At 45.2% G+C, this 21,048-nt stretch overlaps 1 long non-coding RNA gene across 1 annotated transcript; it reads right to left on the minus strand.

Moving 5' to 3' along the window:
- Positions 1 to 1,664: 1,664 nt before the first annotated feature.
- Positions 1,665 to 13,291, minus strand: LOC310892448. The gene is made up of 2 exons (XR_014578142.1): positions 13,201 to 13,291; positions 1,665 to 3,399 (listed from the first exon to the last, which is right to left on the minus strand). It is a non-coding gene; the product is annotated as an uncharacterized lncRNA (long non-coding RNA).
- Between the last annotated feature and the right edge of the window lie 7,757 nt (positions 13,292 to 21,048).

Consider the following 21,048-nt stretch of genomic DNA (forward strand, 5'->3'; position numbering starts at 1 on the left):
ACGTGGGAGAATATTAAGTGGTATGTTTAATTAACACTTACGGACTATGCCTGAGCTAGATTGATGCTACAGGTTTTGTGAAGAGATGCTTTGTCCTTCATGGCAGTATATATTCTCTGGATTCTGTGTTGTGCTGTGGAGGTATGAGTCAGCCGGATACCAGAGAAGATTTTGCCAAGTGCTTTGATGCACAGTGTTTTGGGGATATATTATGTGAAAAAAACACAACTTGTTTGATCTTTTGATGCTCATCCTTTCTCCTGCTGTGCCCCGTGTTCAATGAATAAGTACCGATACTTTTCCTGAGTACAGGACTAGCTGCTAGCATTCCTCAGAGTCTCTTATATGTTATGGGCATTATACTTTACGTATGCCGTTATTTCCCGTGAAGGTGTTCTTGCTACTTATAGCCCTTGGATAGATGGATAGATGAATTCATTTTGGTGAAATGTGAGCTCTTGTCTCTTATGGAGACAAGAGTCTTCTGCATGTCTTCCAAAGCCTTGGCTGTTCATAAACGCTGCTCTGGTTAACTTTTCAATTTCCCTCAGCTGTGAATGGTGCCACAGTTGCTTGTGCTGCTAGAGCAGCCTGGAGATGTCTCTGTGAACAACAGGAGGGCTCTGGCAAAAGGTCCTCCCGCACAAAAAGCAGGACTTCTGCAGTGGCAGGAACCAAAACAGGGTGCTAGGTGGCTGATGTGGGATTATAACTGGAAGATAGCTTACACTGGCCCAGGCAGAAGAGGGATGCATTTTACTGCTGCTACATTATGCAGCTGTCTTCACTGCACAGGGCTGAATCCCACTTCTGGAGAGGTCAGTGGCTTTACTGGAATTGCCCACAGCACCAATTCAGAGGAGTACTGACCCTGTTCCTCAGAGGGAGGTCACAGACCCCTTGTTTAGAGGTGGGGATTACAGCAGCACAACATCTGGGTGTCAGCCAGGACCAGTGGCTGCTCAGGGGCTTCTCTGGCCTTGGAGGCATCTTTGGTGGAGATTCTCAGTCTGGGTCATTCTCAGCCTGCTACTCTGTCAAGCAGTGATCCAGAAGCATTCCTCTCCATCCCCCAGATCCCTCTTTGTTGACTACATCCTTCAAACGTCTTTTGGTTATCTGCTAATCTCTTCACAATCACTGTTAAGCCAAGCTAAACACATGCTCCCTTATTTTCCCTTGTAAATCAGCTTCTCTTCCCCTTTCATCTTTTTTTTTTTTTTTTTTTTTTTTTTTTACTACTCTCCTCTGAACTCTATTTACTTTGGGCACATGTTTCTAGCTCTTAGCTGCTAAAAGCAGAGTATAACCCCTCAGCTTTCGTTGTTGTTCATCTGGAAAGGGCTAATACTTCCTGCAGCACCTCAGGAGCAGGAGAAAAGTGACCTACCACTGCAGGAGCTGTAAGCTGCTGCTCTTCACCAGCTATTGCAAACCAGCCAGATAATTTCTTTCTCCCAGTCTAGCTCATGCTCTCATCCTAAAAAGTCTTCTTTTACCAGATGAGATAGGCTGCCATAGACAAAGCAGGGCTGCCTTGCCCACTGTGGATACCACAATTTGGCCCAGAGCTGGTGCCCAGCCCTGTCCTGGTGCCAGCACTAGCAATGGCAGCTGGAGAAGGAGAGGATTGAGCCTGTGTGTGCTAGCAGTGACTCCTCTCCTTTGCAGCAGACATAGCCTGGCTGTGGAGGCAAAGTTCCTCCAGCTTTTTGTCATGTCATATTTCATGGCCTGCTTGCATATGAATTTACTATCTGTCACTGCCAAGGCTCCTTCGGTTCTACATTTTTTTTTGATTTTTTCCTTCCTCCCTTTGAACGTCTGTTGCAAATCTCTCTTTATTTTTTTCCCTCTCCCTCCACATCTCACTTGCATTTTTCATCTGAGATGGAACTCATTTCTTTTTCACTCCAGATTGCAATCTCCCCAGGTCTGCTGGTCTTCCTTCTCTCTCTCCTTTCTGCTACCTGCAGCAGCCGTGACTTTGTGACCCAGAGGGCACAAACATAAATAAGCAAGGGAGAATCCCCGGGATGGCAGTAGGACACAGCTGACGTAATGAAGCCAGAAGGTTGGTCTTGTTGTAGACCAAGCAGCACTAGCACAATGTGCAGCCTTAGCTCCTGAGGTACCATCACGGTCTGCTGACAATATAATTGTAATGATGTCTCTTTCTGGGGGACTGTTCAGCTGCAGCTTGTCTGCTTAAGCTCCGTGAAATATTTTTTTTTTTCTCACAAAATAAATGTTTCCAGTTAAAGGCCATTGTGAGCATACAATGCAAAGCCTACAAGGTCAGGCCTATGGCTGCACACTTTGAGCTGTATCTTCTGAAAAATCCAGCTGCACAAGTTGGAGATGCTGGGCAGTTGTTTGAAAACTTAGTTTCCTAACTAATGCATCTGCTGATGTTTTGGCAGCTTTTGAAATTAGATGGCATTTGCAAATATCCATGTCTCTTAATCCAAAATCTTTATGGAAGGCTGTGACTCCAGTAAATATTCCCCCTAGGTTATGGTTGCAAATGATTGCTGGTTTGTGAAACTCACACCCGTGATAAAAAGCAGCAGGTAGATGGGGCTCTTTCGTGTCTTTCTCCCTGGCAATTTGCAAAGATTAATTTTGTAGTCCAAATGTTTGTCCCTGAGCCTACCGCTAAGCTGCAAATCTGGCACTTCAGCTGCATTCCTGCTCACAGTCACAAACACCCCCAGCGGCTCCTGGGCCCAAGGTCTCCCAGCCAACCTGACAGAGATGTGCCTGCTGCCCCAGAGGGTTTCGGTTGTACCATCTGGCAGGTGACACCGAGCCTGAGATGGTGTCCTGGAGAGGGGACAGCCTGGCTGCTTCTGTGACCAGGACATCTCCAAGCCAGCGCCATGGTTATAAGGGTGATGAAACAAAAGATGTGTGGTGCCTGAAGAGCAGTGGGAAAACAGGAGGGGCTGCTCATTGACTGTCACAGCAGCTGCCATGTGTCGTACACAGGATGGAGCTGCATGGACCAGAATCCTGCTGAGATAAGCTGAGGAGGTTTATCTTCTGACTGCTGTTCTCTTGCAGGACTCCCAGTCTCTTAGCAGACCCTCACAGGCTTTGTAAATGCACACTCGTGCAGGAATGCACACATGTAAAATTACGAACAGTGTTTGTTCACATGTGAGGCAGGCTGACTGATCAGTTTATTCACAGAAAGTAGGGGTCTCTATCCCTCTATCTCCATAACACAGAAAATAGGCATCTGAAATACTCCGGTGACCTCTTCACTGACATCGATTTGTGTCATGTAAGTTGCTTGCCTTGGTGGGTGGCAGAGTGCAGGGCAGGCTTTGTGGGAAGGCAGAGCTGGGCTGCGAAGCATCTTACAGCTTCTGGTGCTCCAGGTTTTCTGTGCAACTGAAAAAAGATGAAATGGGACCTTAGGATTTAATCAAAGCAATTATTAGCGCTTTATGGCGAATCAAGATGGATGTGCATTGTGTGTTTTGCAGATAGATGCTAATAATTTCCTATTTATTTGCAATGATGGCTGCTGATATGTTGGCTGTTTCCCCAGGTATTCTTTAAAGACAGCATCAAAGATGGACCCCAGCCACTGAAGAGCCAACACGTCCTTGAAATGGCCCTGGAATTTCTTTCATTTCTCTGGTCATGTCTTCACATATTGGATCGTGCACTGTACCCACTCTTCTATTTGCAGAGTGGGGCTGAATCTGTTTCTCCTTCTAGAAAATCAAAGCTGCCTTGGGAGTGTCAAAGTTAATGCTAAGTTAATGCTGATTTCCCCCTCTGATGGTATTGGAGCACCCTGTTGCCACTGGACTTCCAGACAGTGACCAAAAAAGAAAAAGAGGGGGGGAACGACAAAGAAAAGACTGAGAGAAAAGGAACTGTAACTCCTATTTACTGCATGACAGTTCAGATCACTGCATTCTGAAAAATAACCCTACCTGCTATAAAAAATGTACAGTTCCCTGTGAAATGAGGAGGTCTGCGTGTGCTTCAGATGGGCCTGAATCTGGCTCCGGATTCCTGGATTGGTTAAAAGGATTTCTTTTTAGCAGAAGTGCTTAGCACAGGTTGGTAGCAGGTTAGGCATGTCCTTTCCTTTCAGAATTGGAGCTGTCTGGGGAAGACTGAATGGAATAATTGATTTTTTATCAGACACAATAATTGGGGAATAATGGAAAAGAAGAGCGTGGAGGAAGAAGGGCCTGGGAATTGTGGTAATACAAAGGGGAGGAGTCCCTTGGGGGCAGATCATATCAACTGAAGTGGAAGTAATACATAGGCTTTTCTATCCTTCTGGCCTCTCGTAATAGCAAAATGAAAAGGAGAGCAGGAGGCACGAAGGGAAGAATAAAGCCATATTCTGCTCTCATTCACTCCACTTTCGGTTTAACCCTCTACTGTCTCGTGTAACTGAGACTCAGATGGGTTGTCCTTCCTCTCCGCCTCTAATTTACGGGTTGAGAAATTGCAATGCCACTGAAATAAAGCCAGTTCATAGGTGCAAGGCTGATGGTAGAGAAGAGGTGGGCCTGGCAAGCCTGGATTTAGGGCTTGGAAGAGCCACTTGAAGCATGACCTGGTGAGGATAAAGACATACCTCCTTCTGGGAAGCATTTGAAGGCAGTATGGATGGTGTTCTTCAAGTGAAAAACAACAAAACAAACAAAAACTCACCACCACCACCACCCAACCTACACAGACATGGTACAAGGTGCGAATCAGGCCCCTGGCTCCATCCATGGAGTGGCACAGAGAGTGGTTGAGCCTCCTTCAGCCAGATGTCTCCTTGTGGTGTCAGTGCAGTAGTGGCTTAACAAGGGGGGTGGATGGATGGCACTCCCTGATGTGGACATGTTGCTTTGGGACAAAGGATTACTGGCCACAGACAGCTACTATGCACGCTATGGTTTTGCACAGCCCCTGCAAACACACCTAGTCACTGGAGCTGGCTTTTTTCCACCCTACTAATAATGCCTTGATCCTGACTTGCAGCAAGGCTGGCTATTCTAGTCTTTGGTGATGTTCATCTCTGATTTCAATGAAGCTAGGAGGTATAACAAGCTTTCCCATTCTAGCAGGTACACTTCTGCTCCCTACAAAACATTTTTTGGTGATTTATGGCACCTTTCAATATCCGACGTCACAAAGATTGACTGCCTTCCCTAGGGGAAACTTATTATACAAAGTAATACATTATCATTATCTTTCTCTTCCTTCTGGTAATATCGCTGTCCCTCCTTTATATCTGACTACCTGTCAGCAATTATCCTATTTATTTTTACACATTGCTTAGTGAAGTGGTACATACTTTGCTCTTTCCACCTTTCCTTGTAATTAGATGTCTCCATTCTGGTAATCAATATATATTGCTCTGTCAATAGCTTTTGGGTATTGAAGTGCCCAGAACTGAAAATAATAGTTTAGGTGTGGCATCTATAGAGAAAGAAGAGCAGGGCTTGCTGCTGTATAATGTATATAGTGCTTCTGTGCATGGAGAAGGGCATTTCGTTGCCTTGCCAAAGCTGTACGCAATTTGCCCTCTGTTATGACCCTTTGTCATCTTCCATTGTTACAGCTCTCTCTTTCCCATTAAGCACCTGTGGTTTAGGTTATTTTCCTCCTGCCTCCCTTCCTGATCTCCTTGGTCACATTTTTTTTTGCCAAGCTGAATGTTTCATTTGCGTAATTTCTTCCTGTTGTTTCAGTTTCTCCATCTCCCAGTTTGTTATTTCTCCTCCTTGTCTGCCTCTGAAAGCAGGCTCCCACATACTCTCTACTCATTCCTCCAAACTGTTCCAGATCATTTGTGAAGTTATGAATGGAACCAGAATAAACAACGGAACAATAGCAGGCTCCCTGCAACACCCCTCCTGAGGCTTTCCTTGGTGGGCACATACAAGCAGGCATGGCCTGCAGTGAGCCTTCATGCTCTATCATGTCCATATCTGTGCCCTCTTGAATTTATTTTGCCACTGTAATAATCCACAAGATGCTCTACAAAATGCTGTCCTTATGAAGTTGACAGAACTGCATCTAGTGCATTTTTTTTTCCTCCATCATCACCATGTTAGCAAGTGTGTCAGGAAAGCAAGCCAGCATGCCCTGGCGTGCTTGATCATTTCCCATTACACCTGACCCACGGTGCTCCTCTGCATTCCTCTCTTGGCAGCCCACCTGCTCCGCTTGTGCTCCTCAGCTTTGCTTCACAGCATTTCTCTCTGAAACCTTTCCCAATTTCCCACTCACTGATATACATCCTTAACCTGTGGTGTATGCAGCCCTTCCAGTTCCCCTTTCAGGCTCACTGCACTTTACAGAACCAGAGCTTCAGCTGCTATAAATTGTCATAGTGCCACAGAAATCAATTGAGCTATGTGATTTGTTCACCAGCTGGGCATCTGGCTTGGATTTTGTGAAAGGCCATTTGCTTGGACTGCAAATAGGGCACTGAACGTCCCTAGGGCCAAGTGAGCTTGGGGAATGAAGGAGAAAAAAAGAAGATATTGCAAAATAAACCAGCTCTAGCAGCCAAAGGAACTGGAGAAGGGCCAGATAAGATAGAAAAAAAACATCAGCAGGGACTTCTCTACTCTGATCATGCTGCTAGTTTACTCCTGGTGGTCTCGCTGCTCTGACGGGCCACCTAGCCCTCCCTTAATGAGTTCTTTCTCTTAGCAGTGGTCACCTCCCATTTGCTTGTATTACAGCAGTACCTCTGCTCAGGTAGCAGAGACCCTTACTGTGCAAGGTGCTGTACATGCACTGAAAGACCAAAAGATTATCCTAGAAATCTTCACAAAACCTGCCACAGGGGCATGCAGGTAGGGAGCAGAATATTACTATCAAAAAATATCAGGATCAGCTTCACAGGCTGTGATCCTAAGCCCTAAACACTGGGAAAATTGCCTCCATAGACGACTTCTATCTTCTTCCCTCCCTTCCTCAGGTCCCATCTTCTTATGTTGCCCCTTTCCTTTTAGTTCTCCACCTGGAAACAACAAATCCACATGGATTTATTGCTCAGACCGAAACAATAAAAACAATACTGTGAGGCTGATCTGACATTTGCTACAACCAGCTTGCCCCCTGCCTGCGTGTGCATTTCTCCTTATTAGCCTGGCACTTTTTCTGCCTGGTCCACTGGGATTTGTAGGCAGAAGTGGTACCTGCTAAGACCCTGGGTGAAGCACGTGCAGCATGAATTATCTGCTGCTTTGGATTTGTACGGCACCTAGCAATAGAACAACCCGCTTCTTGACTGGCTCATAGGTGCTGCTGGAATACATGTAAGCCATAATTAAACATGGCCCAAACTGAATAAGCAAGTGACAGAGAGTCAGCATATTTTAACACCTCTGCAAGGCAAGGCTGCACAGCAATGACACTTTTCCATGACTTGTTAACGCATTTAATCAAGGTGTTTCCAAAGGGCTGCCCAGACTTCATTTATACTTATAAGTTAAGTTCCTTCAAAGGAGTAGAATAATAAGCATGCCTTGTGTCTGTATCACTTTGTCTTCTTTTTTTTTTTCTTCAGGGAGGAAAATGGGAAGCAATTAAAGACGTTAAAGGGAAAACACTCAGAAAAGATGTCAGGGCTGTCTGTGAATAACCCAGGTGCTGTTTGTGGAATCCCACGACTACTCTTGTAGAGATCCATAAGTCATTAAGATTGTCCTGGCTGGCCTATACAAGGCTGTACATGCCTTCCCTTGGCTCAGGACACAGTGCCCTTGCTGAGGTCTCACAGCCAGAGGTCTGAGCAGAGCTAGGTGCTCTCCCTCTTGCTGCCAGCCCATCTGCTGTTGGGCAGCTGCTCTTGACCCTGAGCAGAAACTCTACATCTCTTGCCCTGGAAAGGGGCCTTTGCTGTTCACCTCTAAGAAATTGTTTGTACTTGAGATGGAGAAGAGCCGAGGCTTCTCACAGTCATTAGGAAAGCACTGAGGCATATAAACTGTAGGGTTGTTGGTCATTTGGGCAGTCCCCGAGAGGCATTCGTGTGGATGGGAGGGTGAGAAATGTGCCTTACACAACATATGTAAATGGCAACCAATTTTTCTTTCCTTTCCTGCCCCCCCCCCACTCTCCTGAGTGCAAAAGGCCTATAAAACAATTAGAGCTTAAAATTGGACTCCTGGCAGAGAACGACAGAGGGAGTTTATGCCTTGTTAAGTGTAATCAGTCTGGTGATAAGGGGACAATTTCAGCTGTGTGAGATATAATTACATCATAAACTCCACATTACAAACAGGGCAAGCAGAGGTGAAAAGGTAAAGAGGGAATAAACGATGATGCCCTTTGGGGGCTGTGACAGAGGAGACTTTTCTGGATACCATTTCCCAAAGAAACTTTTCCAGCTGGAATAGGAGCTGTGAGCGTGAGGAAGGGCATGCCAGCACTTCAGGGCTAGCGCCTGCCCTGGTTCTCCCAGCAGGCTGGGAGGAGTGCCTTGCTGTGGCTACACCTGAGGTTTCACATCTGCCATCTGGAATGGGATGTTACTTTGGGCAAGTTAAATATTAATCGTTTTTTCAGAAAACAGACAAACATCTCTTTGTAGCCTGAAGCCGTAGGAAAGCATCTGCTGTCGTGATGCCAGATGAACTATGACAGCCAAACTGCAAATAGTAAGGAAGCACAAAGTGTCCGCCGCCTGGTGGTACCACACCGCAGGCTGAGGTCTCGATCTGACCACACACCGATCCTAAACCTCAAACAGGACCCCCAAGATGTCCCACCACAGGGTTGGTAGCGGAGGAGCAAAGCACCAGCTTGCCCCTCTCCCAGGCTACCTGCACTGCTGCAGAAGTGGTGGGAATGGGTCTCTCTTCCCTCCATGCAGGACAACCCACGCAGCATGAGGAAGTCCCTTAGGAACCAACTCTGGCCAGCCCCATCAGGAGACACATCCCAGAATGCAGCTCAGAGCAGGTGTGGCTGTTGGGGTCTCATCAGGAACAATGGGAAACAAATACCTGGGGGGTTAACCTTTGCCATTTTAGGTAAATATTTTTAAATATTTGATGTGGGTGAAACAGGAATGGAAGATAAACAGCACACTGTGGGGGCATGGTTTATTTGTTTGAAAACAAGTTTTTAGAAGTTCAAAATTACTTAGTTCAGGGATTTGAAATATTGGCAAGAGATGAAAATAATCCTGGGAAATTCTTGTTTTACAGTTTTCTCTCTCAAAAAATAGATGGACATTTTTTAACCAGTAGTGTCAGAAACTGTGGTCCCCGTTTCTGTTTTTGCTGCTAATTTCCCACAATACAGACTAGAGAGCCGTGTCTGGTTCTGGATCATGTGTTTTAGTCTTTTCTTGATACTGACATGCTGCAAGGTACTAGATAAATCACTTAACCTTTCTGTGACATATTTCCCCATCTGTAAAATAAGGATGATAATCATATTTGCTTACTTCACAAAAGTGTTAGAAGAATGAATTATCGCCGTTTTTATAACCATTTATATCTCTCTCTGGGGCAAAGACTGCTTTTTCTTCTGTACTCATGGAACAGCAAATCTTGCTCTGTAATGGAAGTCCTTAAGTGCTATTATGATATAGAAAGATAAAAATTAAATATAGCTTTTGACAATGTAGCAAACAGCTTGCAAGTATAGCAAATACAGATTAAAAGAGCAGGAACTTTTTTTTTTCACTGCTAAACAAATGATCAATTAAGTATAGTGATAGCATCCTGAAGTATAACCCTATCTCAAAGTGGGTGGTGTAACCCTCCTCCAACAACCATTCTTCTGCAAAGGACAGAGAAAAATGATTAATGTTTATACAGTTCCATGAATAGATTATTATTATTGCTTAGATTAGAGTGCTCGGAGGCTTTGGACAAGATGAAGTTGCATTGGGAGCTTTGCAAGCCTGAAACTGGAAACAGCCCTCACCTTAAAGAGCTTGAGGTTAAAAGCAACAAAGCATGAACTTGAGGTTAAGAGCAACAGTCCGTGTCAAAAGAGGCAGAGATGCACATCCATGCATACACAACAGGTCACTGCCAGAGATGGGGATTCCCAAACTGACGTTATTTCAGATCACTCACGTCACTGCCTCCACAGAAGCATTGCTCATATGCTGTTCTTGTACTGCAGGTCACCTTCATTCACAGAGGCTAGGTGTTTTTCTGAGGAATGGGCATGAAAATATACAGGGTCCAATTTGTAGACTTAGCGACCATGCAGGCCACTGAGGATGGAGGGAATGAGGGAAGCCTGAGCTGGCTTGTAGAAGGGGGACCATCACTGGTAATAGCACAGCCTTGGGTGGTGCTTGACACTGAGACTGCCTCACATGTCACAGGACCAGATCAGTCATAGAAATATAGACTCATAGAATCACAGGATGTCTTGTGTTAGAAGGAATCTTAAAGACCACCTAATTCCACCCCCCCTTGCCACAGGCAGGGACACCTCCCACCAGCCCAGGTTGCTCAAAGCCCCATCCAGCCTGGCCTTGAACACCTCCAGGGATGGGGCATCCACAGCTTCTCTAGGCAGCCTGTTCCTGTGCTTCACCACCTTCAGAGAAAAGAATTTCTTCCAAATATCTAATCTAAGTCTACCTTTTTAGTTTAAAGTCATTCCCCCTGTCCTAACAGTATACTCCCTGACCACAGAAGAGGTGCTCCAGCCCTCTAATAGTTCTTGTGGACCCCCTCTAGACTCATTCTAATACATCCATGTCAAGAGTAAGAAGCTCAGCACTCACTGACATATTACATTTAAAAAGACTAGTCCCTGTTGCTGCTTAAAAGGAAGACTTCAGCTGCAAGTAGCTTAATGCTGTTCTACAGGATTGCAAAGAATCATCCCTGGTTGAACCTTGCTGTGAATCATTAAGGCCACAGCTACAGCATCACACAGGACTGATCACAAATATTCTGTATGAAGTCTGGGGCTGACATCATTAGGTGTCTACTTCAAGCATCTTCCTTATGACCAGCTCAGTCCTTCATACTCACACATCTTTTCAGTACAGCACAGAAGGAGAAAGCAAGGTCCCTAATTTATGGACAGAGAACTGCAGCAGGGGTGGACTGAGGCTTTGTCTACACTTTAAGACTCAGTGGTGGTTCCCAGCTCCTGACTTTAGTCTAAGATAGTCTAAGACCCTGAAAGTATACATACCACCCCCCCAACATAGTTTGTTCCCAAAGGTGGGTAGCCCTAAGCTGGAAAGGAGCCCTTCTGTGCTCTGCTATACCTCCTGACAGGACACCTGCAGTGCCAGGGCTATGAGGAAGGGCGCCCACCTCCAAATCTAATTGTAAACTTGATGCAACCTTTGTTCCCCAAAAACATAAAAGCATGCCCAGCTGTGCCAGTGGGAGAACTTAAATCACTTCTCTCCTATCTAAGCCAACTTGTCACCTTCGCTTGCCTGTGGGACTTTTTGTCATTTTTCCTGAAGCAGCAGGGTCACAGTTTCCAAGAACTTTAGGGACCCTACTCAGTTTGGCTTTCCAGAGTGTTTAAGGAATATTCACACCCTGATGGATGGGCCTCCTGCATTCCCTGCCAAAGCCACAAGAGATGGTAAGGAAGTGTTAGAGATGGACAGCTAGGGTTATTAGGAGAAACACTAACCAGACAGGACAGGAGTGCCAGGCAAACTTTGTCTGATCTGAATGTGGTTGCCTCTGGACTATGAAACATAGTGAAGCCCTTAGTACGATCCTTGGTGTTTGCTTGATAGACAGTCAAAGCCCCATGAGACAGCCTCACAGTAATACGCTAGGTACCACTGGTGTTTTTTGTGTAGAGAAACAAAAGCATATAACAGGCAGGATTTTCTCTTTGCTAGGGTCATTGCCCAGGACCATGCTCCCTGCCAGGCGATCCACTACCACAGGAGGATATGGCCTTGAAAAGAACGGGAGCATGATGAACCCTGTCCATGTATTTCACCATCATCAGAAGGGTGTGGGGATGGCAGAGAAGCATGAGACTGCAAAAGGAAGAAGTGGAGGTAGCAAGCAGTGATTGCAGAGGCTGCCTGCTCTGCTGCCTGACACTGAGGCCAGCTTCAGCTACCAGACTCATACCAGGAGAGGAGAATTGTTGGGGGCCTCCATGCGCCCTCCAGTCATGCCACCCTTGAGCAAAGAACAACTGCCTACAGAAAATTTAGAAGGGAACTTTTTTTTGGTTGCTTCCTTGCAAAAACAAACAAAATCCCAAACCAAAATCCCAGTAGAAGTCTGCTGTATTTTTGTCACTGAGAGTCCTTGCCCAGCCTGGAGACATCTCAGCTTGGCAGCCTGCACTTCTTGGTTTGGCATCAAATGGTCAATGGTTTGTGCATAGCACAGAAGTGCCAGGAGCACCCCATACTAGGCTTTGGGCACAGAGGTGGTAGGATATGCTGCACAACTTTTGCTTTTCACAGTCAGAAACTAACAGAGCCTGATAAACCTGAAAGCCTCAAAGGAACCAAAGGATATGTGGTGGGACATCTCTGGGACAGTACTTGAATCGGGACTGGAGACCCCTACCACCTGTGCTCTCAGCACTGTCCTTTTCCACATGGGAAAAGACAAAGAAATCTGCTTAAAAGACAAAGAATCCTGACAGCAGCTGGAGAAGAGCCCACAAAAGTTGAAATCCACCATCAGTGTGGGAAAGGAACAAAGAGAGGAATGATGGCACACAGTCCTGACACAACCATTTCTTGGCAGGAGACAAGTGCCTGTGCATTTCAGATAACTTCTAGAGAACGTAAGAGCTATCAGAGCTCAGTGGGGAGAAGCAAGAGGCTTGGAGACAAAGGCCCTGATCTTTCTGCTGGTTCTCAGGGGAAAACTGATGTCTTCAGAGCCCAGACTTGCACACCTGCTCAGCATGCCTCCTCATGCTCCCCAGACCTCACCAGTGGTGCATGGAGAGCTCTGAGCTCTCTTTCTACCCTGCTGTCCTAGATGAAACCATTTGCTGCAGGAAGCAACACCTCTGGGAGCAGACCTGAGCCTGATAGTCATGCTTTGTTCCCTGCACTGCTATCTGATGGGGAGAAGATCATTTGGCTTTTCCTGATTTCTAAGTATTTAGTCACATTATCTGAACATAGCTAGTGCTCACTAGATATATATGCCCAGGTCTTTTTCACCCTAGACCAAATCAAAAGTTGATGTACTGCTTTAGCTATGACTATTAAAAGGAACCTACCTTTGGGCTGAAACAGAACCTCAGGAAATCCTTCAAAACAACCTCCCAGCAGCATCAGAAAAAATGGCAGGAGACCAAAGCAAGGGCTTTATAATGGAGTGACTCTTCCGATCAGTTGGTGTGAGTTAATTAATTAATTGCTGCAGTTGCAATGACATTCCCTCTGGCTGAGTAATCAGGAAATCAGCCACCTGAGGCTCTTCGGGAGTTAATTGCCTTAAACTTTGTTAAAGCAGAACGATAATACCATTTTAAAAATGCCATCAGTGCACATTTCTTGTCTTTTGGGATATAGCAAACCAATTCTTCATTTTGCAGAGCAAAACCTTTGGAGTTTTACTTGGAACAATTGAGTAATGGAGACAGATGAGGTGGAGAAACAGGGAGCGAACTGTGAAATACAAGTTCTATCTGAAACAAGAGGCATGCTTGTGAATTTGAAATACCCCGAAGCACTCTCCAAACTTTCGGTGTCCATCCAAACCTATGTCCTTTCTTAAGTGCTTTTTGTCTAGTGGGGAGTGGAGTTTCCCTAGTCTCTCTGAATCTCTGAGTTGCTCTTCTCTTTGAAGCCTCATACAGAAACCCTTCTGCTTTCGTTCAACCTGATTTTATCTTAATGAAGTGTTGGCAGAAATGATAGAACTATTCTGGGGAAAAAAAAAGAAACCCTGTTCCCTCCCCTTTCTCAACTACTTATTTTTCTGGCTGAAGTTGAACTTCTCTATTCTTTAGACCTCCCTCCCAACTGAGCTCTTTTAAGACCTTTGGAGGAGAGTCAGTGCTGTCAGTGGAAGTGGGTATTTTTGGCTAGAGCCCCTACAAGCTTTTCTTTAAGGAGGCAAGTCAGAGGCCTTTGAAAGATGTCAAACTGACCTGAGGCAAAGCCAGTCTTGTCCCAGCAGTGGCAAAATCATTGTCAGATGAACAAAGGCTAAACCTCCTGTGCATCTGGCTGCCTGCCTCTCAGGCTGTCCATCTCTTGTGTTTTCCGTGCATATACTCCTTCGTGTGTGGCTGCAACACTGCAGTTTGCTCCAGGCATGCGCCTTCACTTCTCCTGCCTGGGGCTCCAGTCTGTAGCTGGCAAGGCTTTGACTCACTGCCAACTGATGGAGAGGGGAAAGAAAATTCCTGCGTGGACTTCAGCACCCTGAGGACTCCCTAGCTAGAGCTTGCCAGAGAACTTCACCTTTTCTTGATGTTTCTAATTAGAAGCAATCCACAAAAATGAACTGAAATAAAGAAACCAACGGAATGAAACACAGCTTTCCCCCTGCAAAGTTCATTTCATGAGAGACAGTGAGTGCATATGGAAGAAACAGGCACTGAGGACAGTGATATCAATTCCCATTATTTTTATCACAGTTGTTTTACAATGATTGTTTCTTTTCTTTATTTTTTTCTTGTCAGAGAGAGAGTTTTTAAAGTTCTGCTATTAGCACAGATAGCATAATCTCAGGGTTTGTTAAAAAATGAAGAGAGTCTAACCCAACAGATGATGGAAGAAAGCTTGAAATCGTTGGTTCTACAGCCTCAGAACAGAGAACAAAACCAAAGGAGACACATGTTTTAAGTGATTGTTTTAAACATTCCAAAGGCTTTATGGGGGCAGATTCATAACTTATTACCTGAGTCTAGCAAAACTGATTTATATATATATATTTTTTTTTTCCAGCATGAAGAATTCCTGGTCTCTGGGGGACATTGGGCAAAGTGACTACATGTTTGGTGTGTCAGATCTCCCCACCGCAGCCCAACATGGACTCCCAGCGAGGGATGCCGCCATCCTCAGATGCAAACAGCCGTTCGTCCCTTCTATCTTATCTCTCAGTCACTTTGTGTGTGAGCGCATACACATATTATTAAATATAAATACAAACCCCAGGCACACATTTTTATCCTTAAGTAATAAAATCTAATGGAAGAATTTACAGTCATGGGTTATAAAGCAATAATAGTTGTAAAATCATTTAGCAGGGTTCAAATACAGGTGAAAGGAGAAGTTCAGAAGTTCAGCATTTAAATACGTTTCCTGGCAGTTTCCGATGACAAACAGCAAATCCCCTATTGACATGGTGCCGGTAATGAAAGCCCAGAACTGTTCTCAATCTGCTCTGCTTGTATTTTTGAGATCATGGCTTGTTCAGTTTTATTACATTTCATGTGCACTTTCTAGAGGTCAAGTTATTCGGTGGAGTAGTTGTGAGGGCTGCCTAAAAAGGTCACTGAATAGGAAACAAGAATCCAGATTTCTGTGTGCTGCCTGTCCAGCCCTGTGAGGAGGGAATCAACTTTCTATGTGAAACATGGCACCCATGGCTCAATGCAGATTGTACTGGTGTCACCTGAAGGGAAATGGGTGCTGCTAGCAGGACTGGGCACTATTTTTATTGGCACTTAATGCCACTCCAAGGAGACTTAGAAGTTATCATTAAAATGCTTATGTGCATATATGTGTATATTGCTTATACTACTGTTTCTGCTATTTCTAGCAATTAGTAATTTCTAGCAACTACAGCTTACGAGCCATTTTCAATTGGGCAATGACTTTGCTAAATGTCTTTACCACAACAAAGCAGAAAACGCTTGCTCAGCCCTTAACAGCTTGAGCCTGTCTCCTTGTGCCTCTGTTGCTTATGGGCTTAAGGAGCAGAAGAATGAAAGCAAATAAAATCAAGGTCTCAGAAATCACATGAAGCACTTGTCACGGGGCTGACCCAAAATGACAGGTCCCTTTTGCTGTGTGGCGCCAGCCCAAAGCCCTGAGACAGGAACCATGTAGGAACCCACAGCCATTGTCAGCTCTGCTTCTGCTGCTGCATTACTTAACATCCCATCTGAACCTTGCCCTAATGATGGGAGCAGGTAATAAGTTATAAGGTTGCTCACCGGATAAGAAGATAACTTTGCCCTATGTTTCATTTCGTAATTATTTTTTTAAAGAACAAATGATTAGAAGGTGTGAGAGCTACTAATAAAGAGAGTGTACTTTCTCTCAATAAAAAAGGACTCCATTTCTTCAGGGAGCAATTCTCAGCTGGCTAGCAGAATGGAGATATCTATGATATGTGCAGCATGAAAACTTCAGAATTTCTTGGTTCTTGAAACTTTTTTTTTTTAACATCATTAACCTTGGCAATCTAAACTACTTACAGCAAATGAAGGCTGTGCTCCCAAACATGCCCCCATTAATGACATATCTGAAAAGATATTGCCACTTCTTCAAGAACTGTCAGAGAGGAGCTGGGACAGCATCTCCGTTCTCCTCTGGGGAGGCTGGCAGCAGGCGGGGGTTTCCTGCCAACGTTCCCTGTGACCAGGCTGTCCTTTTTCATTTGGCTTGGAAGTGATTTTTAAGGCACTGGGGAAAGCTTTAGTTCTGGAGGAAGTTAACTTATTGGTAGTTTCGCTTTCTTTTGCCTGCTTTGCTCCCCCCACCTTCCACTGAAAGTATTTCCCCTCCTCTTGCCAGGCCAGCTCCCCAGAGAGCAGGGCGAGCCAGCCTTCTGCTGCTGGGAGGCCCTTGTGCTCTCCCTCAGCGTGCTGCCCGCCATTACATGCCCCACTCCCTGCTGCAGACCCTCCGTGCCTTGTTCTGGGGGGGCTGCCGTCTAAAGAACATACAAGAAAAGGGCTTCTGCCTTCTGGGAAATGGGGTCAATGAGCTGGGCTTCTGGTGCGGCACAGGAAGCCTAGCGAGGAACGTGTCCTGGGCATAGGTCCCCGGCCCTGTCTGCAGAGGTGCAAGCAGGCCAAACCAGGCCAGTGCTGACAGAACTGGGCTCTTGCAGGGGCGTGGAGAGTCTGGCTGGCATTCATCAGGGATCAGCTTATCCCCATAGCTATTTGTCTCCTGACAGTCATTGTCTGCCTGTGTTTTTGCCCTCTTTTCCTCACACCTGCCTTTACACTCCTTGAGTAAAACTTCCCAGCTGGCTATAAGATTTCCCAGTGCAGCTGGATGGCCTGAGGCTGCACCCTGGGAGAAAAAGATGAGCAAGGTCACTTTGTATTTCCCCCAGCATCTCCACGTAGTCACATTTCCCTAGGGAATGGATCCACTCTCTAAGCAATGCTGCATGAAGCTACTGGAATGAAACAGCTCCTACAGCTTTACTGGCAGCGAAGAGGAACCACCACAAACATGATGGCTCGTGCACTGGGGCCAAATGTTTATAGAACAAATTTAGCAGTGACTCAAGCGATATAACAGGTTGTAGCATTTTATCCACATCCTTTCTGCCCCTCAGGACACCATGAACCAGTGAACGATTGATAGTACATGAGATCAAACCTCACCAGCTCAGCAATAGCTCTTATCGCTGTGGACATTAGAACCTGCAGATGGAGATCAGCCACACGGGCCAGGCTAGCAATGCTGTTGTAATGGTTTGTGGGGGGCTTTAATTCCTAGTATGGCGGATGTCAGAAACAGAGAGACACGACACTGACAAAGAGAAAACAAGAAGAGCGTTATGGATGTGAGTGCAGATATCTAAACCCCTCATTTGCAAGGCATTCTGTGGTGGATTCCCAAGGAAACAATTTGCATAGGTCAGTTTAGCCTATGAAAATGAGCTCACCCTGCACTCAGGAGAGAATCTATGGGGCGGTTTAGAGAACCTAAAATGGAGCTCATGGCTTTGCAAGGTCTGTTTAGAGAGCCCGAAGTTTTACCTAATGCATGAGATTAAGTGCCAGCCACAGCACCTGTAGGAGTCCTGGTGTCCTGATAGTTTTAAAACAAGCAGGTAAATGCATACAAATACCATCATGCTTATAAGAAATGCTAAGAACGCACTATGCAGTGCTGTTTCTTAGGGAACTGAAAAATTTGTCCCTTTCTTCATTAAGGAAGATGACAAACTTTCTTTTTGAATAGACACAGAAAGAGGAGTTGGAAAAGTTAGTCGGCTGCTCACACTGTATTCTTCACTCTGGAAAAGGGGTGATGAGTGTGGTATTGCTTCTTACCTGTCCCCGAAATGGTAGAGCACAGGTTCTCACTGGGGCACTTCAGGGTTAACCCTTCTTATGGGCCACCTCATTTTCCTTATTGAGCTCCATGCTCCATTTCAGTCCTGCCAACACCCCTGACCGGTTTATGACCTCCCTCAAATAATGTCTTGGGACTCTGGAGCTGTTAGGAACCATTGTATAACTGTAAATGACTTAAGCTGGTCGGGAGCCTAATTGCTGCTAAATGACTCGATTGTCTCACACAGATAGCAAGGAGATCTCTTTGCTCCCATCGCATGTGCACAGTACAGGACTGGGGTCATGTAGCAGGTGGCTGATAAAAAAAATGCAAAGGCAGCTGGCCTGCCTGGTTGGTTGGATGCCTTTTTCCAGTTTGAGAAGTTATCTGTCCTTCTTGACTGGGGTGAGGGGGAGCTGTGGTCTTCCTGAGCTGGTCTCAGGTAGCAAAACCTGTGCAACGAACATTTTGCTGATGAAAAGCTCTGTTTCCATTATTTTCTCTCTTAATTGGCTGAGGAGGTTGGTGCTGTCAGCTGCAGGAGCAGACAGGGCAACAGTGGGGCAGCTAGCTGTCCAGCTCCATGCCCCGGCCTATGTATCTACAGTTTTCACTCTTGGGAAATGGGAAAAAATTGCGGGAGTGAAGCAGGGATTTAAGGTGGGGTCACAGGTTGTAAGTGGTGCTCCATGTTTGCTCATAGAGTCAAAACGCAAGGACTTGTAGGGTGTGCATCATGCATCATGCTGTTCCCAGCAGTGCTCAGGGTGTGTGACTGCCCCAAACATCCCCAAAGACTATTAATCCCTTATAAGTACTTTGCCTCACCAGTTGAGATATGTTTCAAGAGGTAGGATCAACCTGGACCAGTCTGTGTTTGGTATGTAAGATGACACAGATGCATTGCGTACATTTTCTTCTTCCACTCAGGGGCAAACACTAGACTGAATGGACTTTCTGAATGTGGTAATTTAAGATGCAGGGCAACACAAGGTAACATATTTGTTTTGAAAAGGATAAAGACAACATTCAGAAAAAAAAACACGGGTTTATTTTATTTCTCCATGTCATTTTTTACCTGGCATGTGAGCATTGCCACTGCAGTGAGCAATGCAATCATTGCTTAGAGCAAGAGTTTTTTTTTTTTTGGTTGAATTCTGTTGTAAAAGGGAAAAAAAAAAGAAAAAAAGTAGTGTAAAAAGCAAGATAAAACTCCACGCTATAATAGGATAAATGAGACAATGATTAGATTAAACCATATTACTGAAGCGGCATTGACTCTGAGCGGTGTTTTTGGGTGTGAGAACTTCATGCGACTGCAGAGCTCAGCAACGGGAAGGCAACTGTGGTGCCTTCAGTTAATGAACACGTTCCTGCTGTCATCATCCTGGGCACTGGCTTTACACTACCTGACTAATAAGGGAGCATAAGTTTGCTTTGAGTTTTTAACATGGTTCCTTCCTTATGTGCTGCTTCCATCTGAGTTTGGCTTTGAGCATCAGTTATTTTTTTTTATCCTCAGAACAAAACTCTGGGGTTTTGAAACCATTCCTGCTTGGGGAAAAGAAGCCATTAGCACAATCTTGCGTGGGAGCCTGCATCCATGCAGGGCGGTGGCATTCTGCTCATTGTTATACTGCAGGAAGTGGCAAGATAAATCATTTTAATCACAGAGCCAGCAGAGAAAGTTGCTTTCTCCCCTCAGATTTCCAGATGACCCAGGTGTAAGAATGAAAGCAATAATCCCTTGGAAGGACTTGTAGCTGGTTCAGCAGCAAGATTTAAAACACCATAGGATGGAAATATATGGGAAGCATCTGTCAATGTGTTGGCATTTTAAAACAAAGAGAGGAAAAAAATAAAATAAAAAACAACCAACAAAGAAACCTCCAAGTGGACAAAATGGAGTCTGGCTGAGAAAGACCGGCCAGAAAGGACATTGCTTTGCTTTTGCTTAGATTTCCCAAGCCATAAATTCACTTTGTTGTCCTTTTGTTCTGTGTTAACTCCACAGTGCTCCCAGGAGACTCTGCCTAAAATGTCAGAGGTCTATTTACAGCAGGGAAATTGCAGGCTTGCAGGAGGCTTTGTAGAAAACCCTGAAAACACCCCAGTGGATTTCAGGTACTTTGATTATTTTATTGGGTGAGGCAGCTCTCTGTGGAGAAAAGATGAGCTGAAGCAGTGCTGTGTGTAAGAAGGCACAGAGGGGTGGGTGTTAGTCTATCTCTGGGGAATGCAGGCATGTGGGGATCACCATCCCTCATTTTCAGGGATCCTTGCCCATGTAGTGGTGCTGGAGTGAGATTACCAGGAAGGGGATCCAGCATCCAAATAGTGTAAAATACATCCGATTTTTGGATATCTAGTTGACTGCATCGGTGGAAAGTGAACTGCCTGTTTGTGGTAAAGAGCTGGTGGGGGGAAACTCTTCCCAGCCTACGAGCCCCTCTCTTGGCCTGAAGTTTGGCTCTTTAGCAAAAGGCTTCCTTGAGATGGGGATGACCCCCCCATGAAAATGAATACAAACCTGATAATAATAAGAATTTAATAGGTGAGATTACAGCCTGTTTCTTCTTTTTGGAGTACATGCAGACTAACTTGCAACACTGTAATATCTATATACCATCTATGCATCTCTTGGGCATGGTGGTTGCTGACATTTCTGGAGAAACTTCACCATTTCTAAGCTAATCTAGATGATTTCTTCTGAATCTTCACCCATGAGCAGGATCCAGGTGATCAGCCTTGGGGCTGAGAAACAAGGTCATTTGAGGATCAGCCAAGGAAAATAGCTTTTGTTTTCTGTTCAGAAATTGCTGTGGTCTGGCATCCCCAGAAAGATTTCTTCTTGATTTAGGTAGCAA

This window comes from Anser anser (genome assembly GCF_964211835.1).
Source record: "Anser anser genome assembly, chromosome: 1".
Lineage (NCBI taxonomy): Eukaryota > Metazoa > Chordata > Aves > Anseriformes > Anatidae > Anser > Anser anser.